The sequence below is a fragment of the Anolis sagrei genome, chromosome 4, assembly GCF_037176765.1.
Source record: "Anolis sagrei isolate rAnoSag1 chromosome 4, rAnoSag1.mat, whole genome shotgun sequence".
NCBI lineage: Eukaryota > Metazoa > Chordata > Lepidosauria > Squamata > Dactyloidae > Anolis > Anolis sagrei.
In genome coordinates, this window is record NC_090024.1 from 129,219,462 (window position 1) to 129,239,581 (window position 20,120).

The window sequence follows — 20,120 nt, forward strand, 5'->3', positions numbered from 1 at the left end:
GAAGAAGGAAAGGAAGAAGGAAGGAGGGATAGGAAGGAAGGGAAGGAGGGAAAGAAGGAAAGGAAGGAGAAGGAAGGAAGAAACGGAAAAAAGGGAGGAAGGAAGGAAGGAAAGGGAGGAAAGGGAAGGGAGTGAGGGAGAGAAGGAAGGTCCTTCGCTCAAGTACTCTCGACCTTCCTCACCTCCTCCTCCTCCTCCTCCCCTTCTACCTTGCCTGGGGGTTCCACCGCTGCTGTTGCCACTCATCCGCCCCTTCCTCTTCCAATAGGGAAAGGAGGAGTAGGAATCTGTCCTCCTGACATAGCAGGGAAAGAGAAGGGGCTCCATGCGGCAAGCCTCCACCTCCACTCCCATGGTGCCCACTTTCACTTGTGTGTGTGTGTGTGTGCGTGTGTGGCCATGTACATGTGCCTGACTCCTCATGCTTTAACAGCCGGCTGTTTCCTGCGAGGAGGTGTGGCCATGGGTCTCTGTGCGCATGCAGTTTCTCCTTTGTGGACATGCAGTTTAGAAGTCCTTTCTGCTTTTTGTTTTTGTTGTTTTTTTGAGTGAAGGACATACATTGGGTTGTTAGTTGTATCGTGTCCAAATTTAGTGTCAATTCCCCCAATGGTTTTTGAGTTCTGTGAATCCCACAAACGAACATTACATTTTTATTTATATAGATGTGAATGTGTAGTTTTTTTCTTCACTGTTACAATTCTGCCCAATAAATCTTTTACATAACCCCTAGCATAAAGGTATATAAAATGGGGATGACAATAAAATTTACTGAAGCATTTTCTGTAGAGTCCACTTTAAACACTACACATTGTTGCTAAGAGTTTTGTGTAAATGGGTGGTGTTCAGAAATGTTTAGTTATGCTAAACTTTTCATTATCTCAACATTGAGCCAAAAGGACTCCTTTTGGGGCCAGGACTCACAGTTTAAGAAACAGTGTGCTAAAGTATCAATCAGTTTGTCTTAAGGGTGATGCTAAATGCATTTCCCCTCATATTTTTTCCTTGTTCTATTATAGCTAGAATTTCCAAGTAGGTAATCCACTATTATGTTATTGATTATGCTGACTAGGACTGTTGCTCAATGTGTGTGGGGAGAGAGATTTTCCTACTCTCAGATGTGCTCATTTTCTCCCTTAGTGGGAAATAATGAGAAGTAACCCACCCAAAATTTACATAGCTCCTTCCAGCATTTTCAAAACTCAAGAGTGTGCCAGAACCCAAAAACCTGTATAGATATAGGTTGCTGTTGTTGCAAAAAAAATGAATCCTGTGGCAATTTGCTTCAATTTATAGGCTCATTATGTCCTCCCTGAAACGGTGTGCTCAGCTATGCCTCCATAGCTACCATGACATTAGGGAAACTGACAAATAATGTTGCTTCTGCTATCCTCTCTATTTGCTCACTGGGGTTGGCAGCTATGAAGACTGGGACATAGTGGGCACCCAGTTAGATTGATGTGTACCAACCCTGAACAGAAGAATGACAGATATAAAACTAGCCTGCAGCCATTTACCCACTTGGCCTCATTGTCTCCCTGTCCTTTTCTTACAGATTGCATCTGCTCATCCCGCCTCTGCTTATCTAATTCATTAAACATCCATAATGAAATATAGACCTTCGGAAACCAAAGCTTGCTATCATAATATAGTGCAGCAGCTTTAGAACAAAGCTCTCCAGAAATTAATACTAGGCAAAATAAACACATTACGTGCTTATTAATCCTTAGTTTTTGCGCTAAAAGAGCATTCTCTCCCAATTGCTGTATTTACCACATTCCTTCGAATGTAAGATCCTTTTGATGGTAAGATGCACCCTTAATTCAGTACCAACAACAACAATAATGACACTGGGTTGTTGTAGGTTTTTTCGGGCTGTATGGCCATGGTCTAGAGGCATTCTCTCCTGACGTTTTGCCTGCATCTATGACAAGCATCCTCGGAGGTAGTGAGGTCTGTTGGAACTAGGAAAACAGGTTGTCCACATGCTTGTGTATTTCAATGGCTTCTCTGTATAGTCTGACATGGTGGTTGTGAGAGTGGTCCAGCATTTCTGTGTTCTCAAATAAAATGCTGTGTCCAGGTTGGTTCATCAGGTGTTCTGCTATGGCTGATTTCTCTGGTTGAAGTAGTCTGCAGTGCCTTTCATGTTCCTGGATTCGTGTTTGGGCAATGCTGCGTTTGGTGGTCCCTATGTAGACTTGTCTACTTCAACCAGAGAAATCAGCCATAGCAGAGCACCTGATGAACCAACCTGGACACAGCATTTTATTTGAGCCATTGAAATCCACAAGCATGTGGACAATTTCAACAGAAAGGAGGAAACCATGAAAATGAATAAAATCTGGCTACCAGTATTAAAAAACTCTAAAATTACAACAGCAAAACAACAGAGAGGAAACAATCAAGGACATCTAATCACCGCTCAACAAAAGTTTGCTCCAGGCACAGTCAGCCCATCGTATGCTAATCAAGGTGGTCAGTTGAAACATTCACACCTAGCTCCAGCAGAAAAGAGTCCTTTGTCTCACCCTGGTCATTCCACAGATATATAAACCCTTTTTCCTAGTTCCAACAGACCTCACTACCTCTGAGGATGCTTGCCATAGATGCAGGCGAAACATCAGGAGAGAATGCCTCTAGACCATGACCATACAGCCCGAAAAAACCTACAACAACCCAGTGATTCCGGCCATGAAAGCCTTCAACAATACATTGAACAATAATGAAAATTATTGTTTTTACACCTGCAATGTGAAGATGCTCCCCATTTTAGAGATGTTTATATAAGGCAGCTTAGAATTGCAAAAAAAAAAAATACAGTAATACAGGACACACATTTGTGTTTTGGGAGAAGGGGAGGATAATCAAAGTTGATCTAATTTTTCAGCCTGTATGGTGGATTGATGAGGGACATCTAACCTATGGGCAGGAGGCTGTTAGCGTGCCCTCACCCACCTCACTCTAATATAAACCAAAAGGACCTGGTCAAGGTTTCCTCATAGAATCATAGAGTTGGAAGACACCTCATGGGCCATCCAGTTCAATTCCTTCCAAGAAGCAGGAATATTGCATTCAAATCACCCCTGACAGATGTCCATCCAGCCACTGTTTAAAAGCTTCCAAAGATGGCGCCTCCACCATACTCCAAGGCAGAGAGTTCCACTGCTGAACAGCTCTCACAGTCAGGAAGTTCTTTTTAATGTTCAGATGGAATTTCCTTTCTTGTAGTTTGAAGCCATTGTTCTGCGTCCTAGTCTCCAGGACAGCAGAAAACAAGTCTGCTCCCCCCTCCCTATGACTTCCTCTCACGTATTTATACATGGCTACCATGTCTCCTCTCAGCCTTCTCTTCTTCAGGCTAAACATGCCCAGCTCTTCAAGCCGCTCCTCATAGGGCTTGTTCTCCAGACACATTCCAGCTTGTCAATATCTCTCTTGAATTGTGGTGCCCAGAATTGGATGCAATATTCTAGGTGTGGTCTAACCAAGGCAGAACTGAGAGATAGCATGACTTCCCTGGATCTACACACTATACTCCTATTGATTCAGGCCAAAATCCCATTGGCTTTTTTTGCCGCTGCATCACATTGTTGGCTCATGTTTAACTTGTTGTCCATGAGGAATCCTTCTTGAATTTCCCAGGATAGGGAAGGAGAAGAAGGAAGCCAGTTCCATTTTAAGAACTAACCCGTGGTTTCTGGGGTCCCTTCAAATTATGTTTCCCAGAGATTTTAATCAAGGCAGCAGCAGAAAACAGAGCAGCTTCCTCTTTGCTGCAGCTTATTTCTTTCCTGTCTCTTTCCTATGCAATTGTTGGAGGATGGGGTGTGTGTGGGAGCAGAATGCGTTTAAATAGCTTCTTCCCATCTCCACTACGTTTCCTGGTCCCTGCTCCTCTGCTGTAGTGCCGTAATTCCTAATTAACTTTAACGTAAACGTTGGTTGATCACAAGAGCTCCACAGGCAGCCTCCTGGGATGTCTGCAAGTCCTTTAGGAAAAGCTTAAAGTACAGGCAGCTCAGACAGATTTATGTATGTGAGATTTCCCCCCTGTGTATGTGTTTAAGAGAAAATGAATAAATGGGATTGAGCACTTTTTTTCTCCAGACTTATCCCAAGACACTTGTGGCACCCAGGCTTTCCTGCTGCCCTCTACAGTGATCTGTGCATGGGGAGTGGGGCATGTGGACTGGTCAAGGAGGTTGTCAACAGTCCACACAAAGGTTGAGGCAGGGGGATTTTCTTTTTAGATGCTTTACACAAGTTGCCCTTGTTTCTCCCCAAAGCAGTGTTTTAACCCTTTTCCTGGCAGAATGTAGCCCTTGAGAGCTTGACCATGGATACCTGCAGCCCTTGGGCTCAAAACATTGCTGATAGATAGGTGGACCTACTGTGTCAATCAGTTCTGGATGGGGTTACCCCCACCTTGGAAAACTATGTTCACAGGCTGCGAGTGCTCCTAGATCTGTCTCTCAAAATGTCAACTCAAGTAGATATGATGGACAGGAGTGCTTACTACCGGCTTTGGCTAATATGGCAGCTGCTCCTCGTCCTAGAATCTGAGAACCTGAAGATGGTTGTGCATGCGCTGGTAACCTCAAGGTTGGGCTTCTTCAATGAGCTTTACATTGGGTTATTGCCATACCAAGTTCAGAAACTCCAATGAGTTCAAAATGCAGTGGCCATATTGGTCACAGAAACATCTAGGTGTGACCATGTTACACCTATCCTAAAGTCACTCCACTTGTTGCCAATTAGTTTCTGGACAGAGTATAAAGTGTTGGTTTTGATCTCTAAAGCACTACATGGTTTGGGTTCAGGTTACCTACAAGATCACTTTCTCGTGTACAATTTGCCCCTTTGGACATGGAGGTCCTCTGGGGAGCATCTACTCCAGCCTGCCCGAACCCGACTGGCAACCATCATTCAGAGGGCCTTTTCATTCGCCACCCCAAAACTGTGGAATGACCTGCCAGAAGAGCTCTGACAGCAAAATCAGCTGTCAGAATTTAAGACGCAATTGAAGACTCATCTCTTCTGAATTTTAATCTGCACTTTATTAATGGATTTCAACTTGTATTTTAACACTGTGTATTTTGTTGTATGGCTTTTAATAGTATTTATTATTTATTTGAAAGATGTTGTATCCTGCCTTAAGCTTCAGGGAAAGGCAGGTAATAAATTCATTATTATTATTATTATTATTGACACAAAAGCACAGTATGTCACAGCAGATGAGATCTATATGCTGGATTTTGTATCACAAAATCAAAAGTCGAACACTTCCCAAGCGTCTAGGACTGTGTGATGTATTTTCAAATGATGTGCACAGATCCAAATAAGGTGGCCTTTTGCAGTTGGCAGATCATGATTTTGTCGATGTTTATTGTTTCCAAATGCCAGCTGAAATCTTTTGGCATAGCACCCAGTGTGCCGATGACCACTGGGATCACCTGTACTGGTTTATGCCAGAGCCTTTACAGTTCGATTTTGAGGTCTTGATAGCGGCTGAGTTTTTCCTGTTCCTTTTCCTCAATGAGACTGTCACCTGGAATGGCGACATCAATAATTCAGACTTTTTTCTTTTCCACAATTGTGATGTCTGGCGTGTTGCGTTCCAAAACTTTGTCAGTCTGGATTCGAAAGTCCTACAGTATTTTTACGTGTTCATTTTCCACTACCATTGCGGGTTTATGATCCCACCAATTCTTTGCTGCTGGCAGGTGGTACTTGTGACATAAGTTCCAGTGAATCATTTGGGCCACAGAGTTGTGCCTTTGTTTGTAGTCCGTCTGTGCGATTTTCTTGCAACAGCTGAGGATATGGTCCATGGTTTCATCAGCTTCCTTGCACAGTCTGCATTTTGGGTCATCTGCTGATTTTGTTATCCTGGCCTTAATTGCATTGGTTCTGATGGCTTGCTCCTGGGCTGCAAGAATCAGCCCTTCTGTCTCCTTCTTCAGCTTTCCATTTGTGAGCCATAACCATTATTATTATTATTATTATTATTATTATTATTATTATTATTATATTTTTCAGATTTAGGAATGAGTTTGGTTTGGTTCCTACTCATCCCTATTATTATTATTATTATTATTATTATTATTATTATTATTATTCTTGAGATGAATAGGAACCAAACCAAACTCCTTCCTAAATCTGAAACAAACAATTTAATTCACTCAGATATGAAACGCTGCTCAACCAACGGATCTAATCTTTGCTGAACACTGCATGATGTAGAGGTTGTTAACTTTTCTAGCTGATTTTTTCATAAGTGTAGATCAGGTATTCATTCTCATATCTACTTTTTCCCAGAGACTAGTTCTATATGGGTGTGTATGCAAAGCACAGCTTGTGAAAGTCAGGGTTTGCTTAAGATTGCAGCTCTTCCTCCTTCTCTCAATGAGAAGAAATCGCAGTATGAGGAGTTGCAATTTCACTGAAGCATCCCTCCAAAAGACTGGGCTGCTGATATAAGAAGTCAGGTAATGTGATGAGTTAATCATAACAGTGTGGCTGTGTCCCACAATATCATCTCATTTACTTCAGTCTGGAATCTGATTGAAGCTCAAGATTTGGTATTAACATTTTTATATTTGTCTGTGGAGGCATATTCAAAAATGCAATCCCTGGCTTTCACTATATGGAGGTATACTATGCAAGTTAACCATTTCAGCCTATAAGCTTATACTTCATCATATTTTGCATCACCGCTAACTGCAACCATGGAAAATAATTATTCTGAGAAATTAACTCCTATCTTGCTATAATGAAATTTTTGCACTGTTCTGGCTGTGGCCAGTTCCCTACAGCTAATTCACAGCTGTGTCCAGCATACTCTGGGTTCATCTAAACTGCCATTTAATGTGTGACAGTAATTGTGTTAGCCTGGGAAGACCAAACAACATCCCAGTCTGTAACTCAGAATAACTCAGAATAAACTGCTACTGTTTAGGCCAGGTTTAAAAAAACACCAGCAAAGGTCCAGATCTTCCAGTAAAATCTAGATCTTTGCTGGCTGTGGAAATTGCCTCCAGGGTCACCATTCATGGTTTCCGATGGCAGTCTTCACAACCATCCCATGCTCACCAGGCTCAAGCAGCCCAGGAAGGTAGGATGGCAGTGCCGCCCTTCCCTCCTTGCACTCATTTCACCCCAAGACTGAAGAAATTCAAGTTACCAATTCAAGAGACTTCCCTGTAGCTTCATGATACTCAGAAATGACACAACAAAGCTTTGGAGAGGGGAGTGGGGATTCCCTTTCCATAGGTCCACCAAAACATTTCTGGACACCATGGAGCTACATGGAAACTTCTTGCATTGGTAAATATCTTTGGGGGTGAAATGGGGCACAGGGAGGAGAGAGTAGCATTGGCCATGCTTACCTGTGTTGACAGTGCATTGGCACACCCCACCAATGAGGCAGGGTTTTGCTTCACTGTGTGCCTGCAAACTGTGGCATGGGCCACCATTTTTAATGCCAGTTCATGTCACATTTTTGGCCAGTGTGGAAGGGCCCTCTGTGATCACACAGAGGGCTCCATGATATAATCCCAAAACCTTTGGAGAATGATGGGAATTTTAGATTCTTCAACAAGCTTTCCAAGCCATGACATCTTCATGAACAGAAACCTAAGGTGAACAAGATTTGGATATAACACCCAACTACCTTATTTAAAAAATAAAGTATTGTCGAAGGCTTTCATGGCCAGAATCACTGGGTTGTTGTAGGTTTTTTTGGGCTATATGGCCATGTTCTGGAGACATTCTCTCCTGACATTTGCAGGTGAAACGTCAGGAGAGAATACCTCCAGAACTTAGCCATATAGCCCGAAAAAAACCTACATAAAAATAAAGTATTTCAGCTTCCTTCCCTCAAAGAAGAAGGATGGCCAGGTGGATAAGGCCTAGGCTTGCCACAAGTCATACAGATTGCTTTGATAATTATCTGAACAAACCCTTTTATTCAGGGTTCTGACCCTATTTCTGCCCCATTTTACTTATACTTCTGGTGTTCTTAATGGCTTGAAGAATTACATCTGTCATTCAATAAGGCTTTTCTTTTCCTTTTATACTGCAAATAGTGTCTTACTGCAGTAGAGGGAGAGGGGAGCTCCTTGGCCCTTGGCTGCGCATTTTAAGGAAGCCAAGAGAAGGAAGAGTCGTTTACCTGCAGCTCAGTCGAGCTAGGAGCACCACGTGGTCACAAAAGCAGAGGGGGAGCCAGTTGTCAGCTCCTACTTGCTTTCGTGTTAACCTGATTTTTGTACTGGGAAGGGGGCTTCCCGTGCCGTGCTCCCGAAAGGAACGAAAGAAATGTGTGAAACGGGTGAAATGAATTCTGCACACAACTCTAGTTGTCGCTTTTGTTTGCTGAAAAAACATATTTGTGATGATCAGTCTGTTGGCCTCCCACAATCCAATCAATCACTCTCCTTCATTTCTTGATTTTAGGCTGAATTATCCATCAGTCTTTGATTCTGTTCTGTTTCCTGCTTTTGCATTCCAATTGCCAACATTCTGTTTTTGTACATAAAGATTTTTTTTCCTTCCTGGATAATCTTTCAGTTTCTTCTTCATTTGCATATGTAGTAAGAGCATAAACTTGGGTCATGGTTGTATTGATGGATTTTCTTTTAGGTCCCATCTACACAGCTATATACATTCCAGATTATCTGCTTTGAACTGGATTATATGGCGATGTAGAGTAATATAATCCAGTTCAAAGCAGATAATCTGGAATTTATATGGTTGTGTAGATGGGTCCTTATTTATATTATTTGGTCAGAATTTATATTATATACTGTGGTATTTTTTTTCTATATTTTTCCTCACTATTAATGCCATTCAATTTCTTCTTAGATTTTTATTTTCTGAGTCAAATATGATGTAATTATTACACTGAAATTATTCAATTCCTGTCCACTATAACTCAGTCAATGTTTTTTGTTCTGTGATGTCTAGCTTCCACTGATTCATGCTTCCCACATTCCATCTATATAAATAAAAATGTAATGTTCGTTTGTGGTATTCACAGAACTCAAAAGCCACTGGATGAATTGGCATCAAATTTGGACACAAGATACCTAACAATCCAATGTATGTCCTTCACTAAAAAAATATTTTGTCATTTGGGAGTTGTAGTTGCTGGGATTTATAGTTCACCTGCAATCAGAGAGCATTCTGAACTCCATCAACGAAGGAATTGAACCAAACTTGGCATACAGAACTCCTCTGACCAACAGAAAATACTGGAAGGGTTTAGTGGGCATTGGCCTTGAGTTTGGGAATTGTAATTCACCTACATCCAGAGAGCACTGTGGACTCAAACAATGATGGATCTGGACCAAACTTGTCACAAACACTCAATACGTCCAAATATGGAGTTTGGGGAAAATAGACCTTGACATTTGAGAGTTGTAGTCACTGGGATTCACAGTTCACCTACAGTCAAATAGCATTCTGAACCCCACGAACGACAGAATCGGGGCAAACTTCCCACACAGAACCCCCATGACCAACAGAAAATACTTAAGGCCATCCAGTTCATCAGGGCAAGAAAACATAATCAAAGTCCTCCTGACAAAGAGCCATCCAGCCATAGATATAGATAGATAGATAGATAGATGGATGGATGGATGGATGGATGGATGGATGGATGGATAGATAGATAGATAGATAGATAGATAGATAGATAGATAGATAGATATGATACACACAGAGAGAGATATAGTATCATAGATTTGAAAGGGACCCATAAAGAAGGACAATATGTTGCATGTTCCAGGGTGGGCAAACCAGACACTCTCCACATCAACACTGACAAAAAAACAGCAAGAAATACTGCTTACTCACAAGCATAAAGTAATTACATAGATTAGAAACCAGCACTTTATCATTACTTTATTTTCCAGATCATGACTGGGCCACAGCAATGCATGGCAGGGGACAGCTAGTGTTCCTATAAAATAAGTTGTGCAGCTTCAATCTTTCCTTTCATCTCTAAGTATGTCAACAGCTGAACATCTTTTCAGTCTCAGTCTTGTTGTATCATTAGTCCCAGTGCTACCTGCGATTGTCACCTGCTCTTCCCCAGTAACTCATTTAGTGCCTTTTGACCTTCTGTGCTGGTCCTGTGAAAGTATCACTCCCGTCCCACTAGTAGCAGTTTGGTACACTGGGTTTGACTCTTCAGCAAAAGCCTATTTGAGGTGAGATACCTTATCATCAACACTGCGGCCTTAACATCAACACTTCATGCATCCCACCACTACAGAAAGGTTAACAGAATGGTGGTAATTGCCAATATTCTTGATAAAAATTCTATTCCATGTGATTGCTTGAAAAAATAGCCACTGTTTCAAATAGACAGCATACTAGGACCATTTCTGTTTCTAGACCCACAATGTGAGTTTTGTTTAATTTTGCTGTGTTTGCCTGAGCTTGACAGTTTCATCTTTCACAGAGCACATTGCCCTGTGGCAAAAGAAAAGAATAATATAGAACCTAATTACAGTATTTAAAATAAAGTGAGAGCAAAAATATTTCTTTTTATTAAATAATTTGTCACATCCCTTTTTCCTCTATGCCATTGCAAGAAAATGCAAAAATTATCAGATGTGCATTGGTCTCTTAATAGTAGAAAAGCGGCAACTGGTGATGATGTTGGTGGTGCTGGCAGAATGGCTAGATGAAATCACAGAGACAGAGAACCAGCACGAGTTGCAGGCATTATTATTATTATTATTATTATTATTATTATTATTATTTACAGTATTTATATTCCACCCTTCTCACCCCGAAGGAGACCCAAGGCAGATCACAATGTACATATGCACGACAAACATTCAATGCCGTTTTTGACATACAAGACATACAGACAGATAGAGGCCATTCAGCAGTTCTTCCTGGAGGTTGTTCGATTCGGCCACAGGGGGAGCTGTCGCTTCGTCCACTATGACGTCGAGCCTTTTTTATCGTAGTATTTCCTCCTTGTTCTCCAGCATTTTTATGGTGTCATAAATTAGCCTCCCCGCTTTAAGTGGTCCCTAATTCCTCTACTTACAGCTCACAGCTGTTCTCGAACTGCTTAGGTTGACAGCGAGCTGGGCATTTTTTTAACAGCTATTTTTTTAACAGCTACTAACAATCGGGCACTCAACCCTAACTCGGGCTTCAAACTTGCCACCTTTCATTTGGCAGTGATTTATTGCATCTGTTTAACCAGTTGTGCTACCAGCCTGGTATGAGTCTACAACAGTGGTCCTCCAGGTGTTTTGAACTTCAACTCCCAGAAATCCCATCAATCTTTATTGTTGTTCATTCATTCAGCCGTTTCTGACCCTTTGTGACTTCATGGACCAGTCCACGCCAGAGCTCCCTGTCAGCCGTCACCACCTCCAGCTCCTTCAAGGTCAATCCAGTCACTTCCATGATACCATCCATCCATCTTGCCTTTGGTCGGCCCCTCTTCCTTTTTCCTTCCATTTTCCCCAGCATCATTGTCTTCTCTAAGCTTTCCTTTCTTCTCATTATGTGGCTAAATTACTTCATCTTGGCCTCTACTATTCTTCCCTCCAATAAGCAGTCAGGCTTTATTTTTTGAAGTATGGACTGGTTGGATCTTCTCGCAGTCCAAGGCACTCTCAGAACTTTCCTCCAGCACCACAGTTCAAAAGCATCTATCTTCCTTTGCTCAGCCTTCTCTATGGTCCAGCTCTCACATCCGTAGGTAACTACGGGGAATACCATTGCTTTAACTATGCAGATCTTTGTTACCAGTGTGATGTCTCTACTCTTCACTATTTTATCAAGATTGGTCATTGCTCTCCTCCCAAGAAGTAAGCATCTCCTGATTTCCTGGCTGCAGTCTGTGTCTACAGGAATCATTGCACCTAGAAATACAAAGTCTATCATGGCCTCCACATTTTTGTGGGAATTGTGGGAGCTGAAGTCCAAAGCACCCAAAGGACCAAAGGCTGGGAACCACTGGTCTACAGGCTTTAGGCAGTTTGCATCTCTTCCCCTTCTCCCAACCTAGCCCCTTCAGAAATGATTTTGGTTACATGCTTGTTTATTTATTTTCTATATTTGTATACCGCCTTTCTCAGCCAATCGGCGACTCAAGGCGGTTTCCAACAAATCATTACACACAAAAACATAATATAGATTAAAACATTAAACAGTATTAAACACAACAATAGCAATCAAACAACATCATTAGCGTCTCTTTATTATCAAGCATTGTCCAGTTCCATTGTCAAGTCATTCGATTTCCTATATTAGCTACTCTGCATTTGTAAACGCTGTAAACGTGTGACCTACACATTTGTAAATGTGTGACCTACGACACGTTTGTAAACATGTGACCTACGACAAACATGTTGGTTTGTCGTAGGTCACTGGATCAGTTATTGAAAGATGAGTCATTATTTTTCTTTGTCCATATTCTACCTTCTCTTGTGTCTCCTATATATTGAAGTGGTGTGCATTCAAGCATTTCTGCCTTATGCCAGCTCTAAGACTAACCTTTCACAGGATTTCTTCAGAGGAAGTTGACCTTGCCTTTGCCTGAGGTTGGGAGAATGTGACTTGCCCAAAATCATCCAATGGGTTTTTTCAGTTGAGTAGGGATTTGATCTCTGGTCTCCAAAGTGAAAGTCCACACTTAAATTACTACACAGCACTGTCTCTCAAGTCAATCCATTGATAAATCCAATTGATTCTGTAGCTCAACTCTAATTGGAATAATAGGATCTAGGCCTTTGTCTTGTAATATTATTGGCTCATTCCATATTGAGTCTGCTCTCCGTCCCATTGGTGCCAATCACTGCTAACCCTCAATGCAAAGATAACAGATCTACAAAATACCACTTTGGAGACCTGAAGGTCTTTGTTTCATGCCTTTTCCAATCAGTTTCTAAGATGGGAGATTTAATCATTCATTATTCAAACTTTCAAATTACTGAATTTGAAACAGTTTTTTTAATTTGTCAAATTTACTATATTTAACTTCTCAATTTTGTATGCTACTTGTTCCAAAATTATCCTGAAACCCTAGAAGTTGGAGAGGTGGGTGGAGGAGTGGTGGAAACATTTGTGGACTGGGGATGATACCTCGTGGAGTACCGTACATTTTCTTGATAGTTCAGACTGGGTGAATATGAAGGCCAAGCTAGAAGCAAAACTCTAAGCCAAGAAATTAAAAACATTTCTTAAGCTTGTTCACTCTAAAATTGTAGTTCTTCCCTTGATGAACATGAAAAGAATGCCTCGGTATTTGAATCTTACATTGTGCTATTAGTTTTCATGCTTTTTTTCCCTCAATTTCACTGCAATCATTGATATGAGGCAAGATATACATAGCTAGATAAATAAATGCACAATTGGGTTGTTGTAGGTTTTTTCGGTGGGAGCAAGAGCAGGGCCTCTCCGGATGATCTTAAACTGCGAGGCGGGATGTAGAGAGAGATGCGTTCTGACAAGTAAGCTGGGCCAGAACCGTATAGGGCTCAATAGATCAAAACCAGCACTTTGAATTGAGCTCAGAAGTGGACCGGCAGCAAGTGGAGCAGGCACAACAAGGGAGTGGTATGCTCCCTGTATACCTAATTTTCATTTTTATAGCCAATAGATAGTCACTACCTCACTACCTCTGAGGATGCTTGCCATAGATGCAGGCGAAACGTCAGGAGAGAATGCCTCTTGAAAATGCCCATATAGCCCAAAAAAACCTACAACAACCCAGTAATTCCAGCTATGAAAGCCTTCGACAATAAAATACACAATTTTTTTGTAACAAAACAGGCACACAAAAATACACACATATAACTGAGGACTTCTGAACTATCTATTGGCTATAAAAATGAAAATTAGGTATACAGGGAGCATACCACTCCCTTGTTGTGCCTGCTCCACTTGCTGCCGGTCCACTTCTGAGCTCAATTCAAAGTGCTGGTTTTGATCTATAGAGCCCTATACGGTTCTGGCCCAGCTTACTTGTCAGAACGCATCTCTCTCTACATCCCGCCTCGCAGTTTAAGATCATCCGGAGAGGCCCTGCTCTTGCTCCCACCAGTGTCACAAATACATCTGGTGGGGATGAGAGACAGGGCCTTCTCAGCTGTGGCCCCCTACCTGTGGAACTCACTTCCCACTGAGGTAAGATCGGCTTGGTTCCTCCTGTCATTTAGGAAGAAATCGAAGTCATGGTTCTGGGAGGAGGTTTTTGGACAACAGCCATAGATAGCACTTTGGACATGGGATAGGATATGGAATTGACTGGAATGATGATTACTGTTATTACTGTTTTTAATGAATGTTTTACTTATTGTTCTAATTGTTATTATATTGCTCTGTTATATGTAGTGGCATTGAATTGTTGCCAAATGTAAGCCGCCCTGAGTCCCCCTTCGGGGGTTGAGAAGAAACGGGATAGAAATCCCGGAAATAAATAAATAAGCTGGTATCATTTATATCCAAGATCTATGCTCATGCAGGGTCCAGTAGGTACTGTAGGAAGTCATGTATAATTTTAATACAACTCTCTTTCTCCTGACACAGGTAATCTAAACCTATATTGTTAAAGCAACAATAGGAAAAAGTATCTTGCTGTTGCCTAGGAGCAATGGGCATGCATCCTAATTCCAGGCCAACTAGAAGTAGGGAAAGGTTCCTTAATGATTTCTAGGAAACAGCAAATATGTCATTCCTCACACTTTTTGTGAACCTGTGGCTGCATTAAAACCATAGCCAGCATTCTTACTCAGACTCTTGCCTGCAGTCTCAGCAGTAAGAGAAGCAATTGGGAAAATCAGAAAGAATCAGATGAAATTGTCCATCCCTCACAATTCTGGAAGACGGGGACCACAAATACACCTTTCCTTGCCCTTCTCAGGCAGAGAAAATGGTTCTAAAGCAGTGTTTCTCAACCTGGGGGTCGAGGCCCCTGGAGGGGTCACGAGGGGGTATCAGAGGGGTCACCAAAAATCATCAGAAAACACAGTATTTTCCGTTGGTCATGGGGGTTCTGTATAGAAAGTTTGGCCCAATTCTGTCAGTGGTGGGGTTCAGAATGCTCTTTTGATTGTAGATGAACTGTAAATCCCAACAACCACAAGGTCTGTTGTCCCCAAACTCCATATTGGCATATTTGGCATATTGAGTATTTGTGCTAAGTTTGGTCCAGATCTATCATTGGTTGAGTCCACAGTGCTCTCTGGATGTAGATGAACTACAACTCCAAAATTCAAGGTCAGTGCCTACCAAATGAGAAAATCAATCCCCACCAACCCTACCAGTATTCAAATTTGGGTATATCAGGTATTTGTGCCAAATTTGGTCCAGTGAATGAAAATACAGCCTGCATATCAGATATTTACTAGGCTTGGGTAACCACGGAAAAATTTGGTTCTAAACTCATTTTGTTTTTAGGGGGCCCTTGCGTTTTTTTTTTTTTTTTAGAATTCCAAAATTTTCCTTTTAAAAATTTCGAAATATACGAAATTTTGTAAAATTAAGAATCGATTCATTAATGGTGGACGCGATTGCGCATATGCTAAAAAAAACCCCAAATGGGACAGGGGGAACTTCTGAAGCTTCCCTCTCCCTCTGTTGTTGACTGTTGGTGTGATAAAACAAACAACTATATTATATTATATTATTATAATTTATTATATTATATTGTTGTATATTATATTATAATATTATTATATTATATTATTATAGATTATATTATATTATTATAATATTATAATATTATATATTATTATATAGATTATATATATTATATATATTATATTATAATATAATATACAATTATAATATAATATAATATAATATAATATATATTATTATAATATTATATTATATTATATTATATTATATTATATTATATTTTATACTAGCTGTACCTGGCAACGCATTCCTGTGGCATAGAGTGAGGGTATGAAAAATAAAGTAATGAGAAATTTTGGGCAAGAAGGATGCCAGGAGAAAGAGGAGGGAGTGGGGAATGTGGGATTTGCCAGCTGGAATGAAGGAAGGAAAGAAGGAAGGAAGGAAGGAAGGAAGGAAGGAAGGTAGCCCAGTGCAGCCCAGAATGAGGCAAGAAGAAGCATGAGGAAAGAGGAGGGAAGCAGCAGAGCAAAGGGACCAGAAGTGGGTTAAATGCGAGATTGTAAAACTTGCACCAGACATACGAAAATAATTACGAAAATAATTACGAAATAATTACGAAAATTGGAAAAATTGTTTCGATTCTTAATTACTCCTCACACTATTCCTGCATGGCTCAATATTGGATCGTAAGCTAATTTAAATACGAATTAATAACAAATAACGAAATTAACGAACTGGATCGCCCAAGGCTAATATTTACATTACGATTCATAACAGTGGCACAATTTCAGTTATGAAGTAGCAACAAAAATGTTATGGTTGGGGGTCACCAAAACATGAGGAACTGTATTAAGGGGTCACGGCATTAGGAAGGTTGAGAATGACTGTTCTAAAGGCAAGTAAGTCCAGGAGATGGAGAATAAGGATGCCCAGAAACAAGGTTTTCAGAACCATGGACAGATCAGTGGGAGCCAGCAAAACTGATCTGTAACAGTTAAGTCTCTTTCAGTATTAATTTCTAACACCAGAATCAACTTATGGCCGGGATGCTGACACCCATGCCCCGTTTGGAAAAGCGCATGTTATTCCTAGGCTTAAAATGATTTTCACATGTAAAGAAAATCTGATGTGAGAAACCTAGCAGCCATGATCAGAGGCAGCTCTTTGTAATTAACACATTTCTGGTTCCATCTCTCACCCCCAAAAGTGTGAAAAGGTATCTTCCTCTAGACATTCAGTGCTCCTGATTGAGGAACTGAATTATCATCTATCCCAACTAACCAAAAATGCAGAAGGTGTGACTCCTGTGCTGAAAGGTAACGTGCCTTGGAATTCATATAAGCTTCTTATTATCTCTACCGTAGCATTCATTTTCCCATATATCTGTTCTTCTCCCTATTTTGATTTTTACATGTTGTTGTTTGCCTTCAAGTCAATTTTAGTGTGAACCTGTTTTGTTTTTTTTTCTTGGCAAGAATTGTTCAGAGGGCATTTGACTTTTTTCTTCTTCTGAGGCTTAGACAGCGTGATTTGCTCAAGGTCATTCAGTGGATTTCCATGGCTGAGTTGGGATTCAAACCCTTGTCTTCAAAACTGTAGTCCAATGCCCAAACCATTGCAACATGCTGGCTCTCATATGCTCTCAGTTTGGATTCTTCCCTATTACTTCCAAATTGGACTCTGAGGAGCAAGAGGAGTCAGATTTATTTATTTGATTTGCTTATTTAATTTATATGATGTCTTTCTTTCAAAGTGGGACTCAAAAATGTGACCTCAAAAAACAAAAACAGATGTTGTAGATCTTCTGCTTTTAGAGAAGTTGGCTGGAGGAGGAGTTGAGTAAGAGGCATGTTGGGAATTTTGGGTGAAGGAGGAGTTGGGCAAGAGGCATGTTGGGAATTTTGGGTGGAGGAGGAGTTGGGCAAGAGGCATGTTGGGAATTTTGGGTGGAGGAGGAGTTGGGCAAGAGGCATGTTGGGAATTTTGGGTGGAGGAGGAGTTGGGCAAGAGGCATGTTGGGAATTTTGGGTGGAGGAGGAGTTGGGCAAGAGGCATGTTGGGAATTTTGGGTGAAGGAGGAGTTGGACAAGAGGATGCGTGGCTCAAGAGCAGTACGTGTGGAAAAGATCTTGGAGTCCTCATGAACAACAAGTTAAACATGAGCCAACAATGTGATTCTGTGGCAAAAAAAAAAAGCCAATGGGATTTTGGCCTGCATAAATAGGAGTATAGTGTCTAGATTCAGGGAAGTCATGCTACCCCTCTATTCTGCCTTAGTTAGACCACACCTGGAATATTGTGTCCAATTCTGGGTATCACAATTGAGGAGAGATGTTGACAGGCTGGAATGTGTCCAGAGGAGGACAGCTAAAATGATCAAGGGTCTGGAGAACAAGCCTTATGAGGAGCGACTTAAAGAGCTGGGCATGTTTAGCCTGAAAAAGAGAAAGCTGAGAGGAGACATGATAGCCATGTATAAATATGTGAAAGGAAGTCATAGGGAGGGTGGAGCAAGCTTGTTTTCTGCTGTCCTGGAGAATAGGACATGGAACAATGGCTTCAAACTGCAAGAAAGAAGATTCCATCTGAACATTAGGAAGAACTTCCTGACTGTAAGAGCTGTTCAACAGTGGAACTCTCTGCCCCAGAGTGTGGTAGATGCTCCTTCTCTGGAAGATTTTAAACTGAGGCTGGATAGCCATCTGTCAGGGGTGCTTTGAATGCAATTTTCCTGCTTCTTGGCAGGGGGTTGGACTGGATGGCCCATGAGGTCTCTTCCAACTCTATGATTCTATGTCTCTAGTAGTTAGAGTTGCTTTGACTGTGCTTTTCCTGCATGGCAGGGGGTTGAAGTGGGTGACGCATGTTGTCTTGCCAAACTCTATGATTCTACAGAACTATTAAAGGTGCAGGAGCCCTCTCCAGTTTTTACTCTGGCAATTCTTCTAGAGTCTCTTGTCCTAGAGTCTACTAGCTGCCTGGCTGAGTATCAAGATCCTTTGCAAGTTTCATGCCTTTGCAGGTGGTAATGGTGGATTAGATGTGACCTCTTTCTGTTCCTCTCCCCCTACCATGTCTGAGTCCTGGCAGCCGCTTTTGGCTGGACTTGGAAAAGTTTAAGCTACTCGTCATGCAGTAAGTAAGTACTGACAATACAACCTCATCATATGGCCACTCTGCTTCATAGAGAGGCACCCCATGCCTCATATCACCTAGTTCCAGCCAAGGGCAATCAGATGTGGGGAAGCATGAGCATGCATGATGCTTGTGCACCCCCCCCCCCCCCATTCATCCCAATGGCGACACGGAAGCCCTTCCTTGTTACTTACTTACTTACTTTACTTTACTTACTTAGGCGATCCCTCGCTGGACGAGTAAGATGGTCTTCCATGATGGGTTTCCTTGTGGATTCGTAGGTGGCTGTGGAACCCTATTCTTGACCCGCATCTTCTCCCAAAGTGAGGGCATTGGTTTCCAGGTGGAAGGCGGTCCTGGTCGGGCTTGGCTTGATGCGCCTTCCTCCTGGCACATTTCTCTCTTTCACCCTCCACTTGTGCCTCTTCAAATTCTGCAGCACTGCTGGTCACAGCTGACCTCCAGCTGGAGCGCTCAAGGGCCAGGGCTTCCCAGTTCTCAGTGTCTATGCCAGAGATTTTAAGGTTGGCTTTGAGTCCATCTTTAAATCTCTTTTCCTGTCCACCAACGTTCCGTTTTCCGTTTTTAAGTTCAGAGTAGAGCAACTGCTTTGGGAGATGGTGGTCAGGCATCCAGAAAATGTGGCCGGCCCAGCGGAGTTGGTGGCAGAGGACCATCGCTTCAATGCTGGTGGTCTTTGCTTCTTCCAGCACGCTGACGTTTGTCCGCTTGTCTTCCCAAGAGATTTGCAGGATTTTCCGGAGGCAGCGCTGATGGAATCGTTCCAGGAGTTGCATGTGACGTCTGTAGACCACGTTTCGCAGGCATATAGCAGGGTTGGGAGGACAATAGCTTTATAGACAAGCACCTTGGTATCCCTACGGATGTCCCGGTCCTCGAACACTCTCTGCTTCATTCAGGAAAATGCTGCACTCGCAAAGCTCAGGCAGTGTTGTATTTTGGTGTCGATGTTGACTTGGTGGAGAGGTGGCTGCCAAGGTAGCGGAAATGGTCAACATTTTCTAATGTTACACCCTTGTTATCCTGGTCATGGCATGAGCCGGCTCTGCCCTCCTTCACCCACAGAGCTATGTCAGAGTCACCTGAAGGGAGCCAGCTGGCTCGGTGGATGACTGGAACTAAATCGGTGCATGCCGCCGAATTTAGTCCTGTGTGAAGAGGTTGTTAATAAAGAGCAGCATTAAATACCTCCAATTCATTTCAATGAGCTTTGTTCAAGAGAATATCCCCCAGGGTAATGTGAGCCACATAACAGGTTGTCTTGACTCCCACTCATTTTGCTATCCTTAACAGCAAGGGTCCCATCTTGTCTCGTGATCGGACAAATCTCTTCTTTCAAG

At 41.9% G+C, this 20,120-nt stretch overlaps 1 protein-coding gene across 5 annotated transcripts in view; it reads left to right on the top strand.

Moving 5' to 3' along the window:
* Positions 1-20,120, top strand: part of TNR (tenascin R) — a 745,794-nt gene that overhangs the window by 466,474 nt on the left and 259,200 nt on the right. The gene's annotated exons all lie outside the window — the stretch shown is intronic.